A 3,038-nucleotide genomic window follows, 5' to 3' on the forward strand; every position below is an offset into this window, starting at 1 on the left:
AACGTCATGTGCCTACAGAACAGAGGGAATACTAGATCTTTAATTTTACCCTCAACTCACACACAAAGAAGCAATGGATTGCCCACCTTGAAATCCCGGCGTACCAATTTGTATAAAATGTTAAATGCGATTTGAGAATTACTAGCCAATAGATTAATAATGAATTACTTGGAGGAGCTATAACGCGGCCAAGTTATAAGAGACATGTACCAGCCACCGTAATTCCACTCCAATAATTTCTTACAAAAGGTACCAATAGTTTAGAAGTACAAGATCTGTGGATACATAAAACAATGTATAATATGCGTTTCCTACGAGTGAAAACAGTTTAACTGACACGGCCTTTGTCATAAGGCTTTTAAAATATTAATCATAAGTTTTGCTGAATCTTTACTAACGCTCGGATCTTGACAGGTGCACAACAATACAGGCGCATTGATGAGTAGTGCTCACTATGTAACACTATTTCAAGACAATATCATTGCCTCGACAATGCATTTATCAATTTTAGTTTTAACAGAAAAAATTTATACATTTGCTGTCTAAACAGATTCAAAGAATTCAAGAAATACAAAGAAATTTGCAACCAATAAGTAATCCACCAGCTAACCAGCAGAAAGGTCGCATACATGTAGTTAGGTCTTAAAGACAAAAACAGAAGAGACGCCATTGGTTTTTTGGCAAAACTAGAGGAAATCAAAGATAAAATCAGAGATACTATAAATGATACAAAAGACATTGTCCAAGAAGTGATCGCCAAAACTGTGACTAAGCGTTTGCTTAACTTTTAACACAAAATTGAAAAAAAAAAAAAAAAAAAACAAGCATATAATGTACAACGGAGGTCTAAAGGAAATAATTGATTCACTGGAAATGGAAAACGATGCGCTTCGTGAGCAACTAACTAGTGAAGAAGAATCTCTAAAAAAAAGAGGAAAAGAAAGGGAAGAAGCAACCTACACAGCAAACAGAGCTTTTAAAATGGTGAACTAAAATTAATAATATTCCCGCAAAAACAATTCAGAGCCCTTCAGTGTAATATTTGTGTTGAAGAAAAGGGTGTCAAGAATCGCTACTGCTAAAATTTTCCGTAGCAACGACAAACGATATAGAAACATTTTACCACACTGCTTGAATAGCTAGTAAATTTATTTCATCATTATTATTCTCGTTAATGTTCATTCGTAAATTTCAATAATATATATATATACTATATATATATATATATATATATATATATAATTGCAAAGAAAGAACAATTCATATAAAACGCGCAGTAAACCATGAGAGACATTTTATTACAGAACTGTAAAATAACAAGAGTTAAAATCCAGTATGATGGGACCTGTTTATATGTCTTGTCCCTCGATCAGTTTTTTTAAACTTAGTTTATGCATGCATACACAAACTTACCTTGTCTTTACTGCAGGATTCAGTTCGGGCTTGATTGAGTAGAGCTGTCAAATTTCTGTGACCGCCCTTGACAGCGTAATGAAGAGGTGTACGTCCATCCTGTAGATACACGATGGTTTCATTAAATGATATATCCTACAGAAAGTTGTACAAAATGATTTAACCTACAATTGCAAAACAGAGAGGCACATTAAATAAAAAAAAATTGAACATACCTTCGACCATACGGCATAATACCTTTCTGCGGGTAAAAAAACGGCAAGTTCATCATTTTAGTTTTGAACATACAGGGTATATAAAAAAAGTGAACAATTTGAAAAATACCCAGAATTAATTTTTTTTTATTTTATATAACAAATGTAAATGTACATATAGGTTGCACGCTTCGGAATTCATGCTTCAATGGCTATCGTGTCTTTTCACGCATGTCTGAGCAGGGTCAAATTACTTCATAAGGATAATTTTTTTTATATTGATAACTTTTTTTCGCAAAAGGTTGATTAATTGCCATGAAACGGTCCTGTCAATGGTTTTCAAATGAAGAACATGCCAATTAACCTCTTGTTCCCTGCTATCTGCCACTTATGTTCTTTTGTCATGAACATCCAATGTTACAAGAACTTCTTATCTTCTCCATAAGTTTCAACCAAAGCAGTATATCGATATGCACAGTTTGAACGTACTTGTTTGATAAGTTAAAAGTCTTCAGCATGCTGTTCGTTTCAATCGTCTGATGGAGTTGTTAAGCGACAAAGTTATCACTTTGCATCTTCAGGTGTACGTCACCTGATTGACCCCACTGGGCTTCTTCTGGTGAGGTAACCTCAATTTTAAGGTGTACCTCGAGACTTGGATGACCTTGAGAGGCGTATAACGGATGAGGTGGATGTTCTCCGATGGGATAGAGTCATAGTAGAGAGTGCACTTTATGGCATGAGAAAAGCCCAAATTTGCTTGGACAAAAATGAACAGCATGCTAAGGACTAAGGGTTAAAACTTTTTACCTATCAAACGTGTAGTACAAACTCTGTATATCGATTTGCTGCTTTGGTTGAAACTTATGGACAGGTTCTGCACAATGAAAAAAATTAGAGATCATTGAGGGAGAACTACATATGCAGAGCACACAAACCTACCCTGTCCTTACTGCTGGGATCAGCTCCAAACTGCAAAAGCAGAGCTACTACATCTCTTTGACCACCCTCAGCAGCGTAATGAAGAGGTGTGTGACCATTCTAAAGATAAACATTATGTTCAGTAACCAATATATCTAACACAAAAATGGAAGTGTTTAAGGAATAATTGTTACATTGTGATTTATAGGAAATCTAACCAAAGTAAAAATACACTAGACCACCAACAGCAATTCGGCAAAGATGCAACATATTTCACAGTTCATTTTAGTCTCTTGTAAATATACATGTCATACAGTGTGTGAAACAGTATGTCCATTAAGTGATGCAGATACTAGTTATGTTATTTTTCGTGATCTCATAATACGATCATATGGTGTATTTTAAAAGGTATACATTAAGTCCACAATAGATTCAGGTATCATGTTAGAGGATTCAAATGTAATGTTTGCAAATGATTATTTTAAAATGTTAAATTACAAAGTATTGACC

Source organism: Lingula anatina, chromosome 3, assembly GCF_051362555.1.
Source record: "Lingula anatina isolate TDL-2025a chromosome 3, LinAna3.0, whole genome shotgun sequence".
Classification (NCBI taxonomy): Eukaryota; Metazoa; Brachiopoda; class Lingulata; order Lingulida; family Lingulidae; genus Lingula; species Lingula anatina.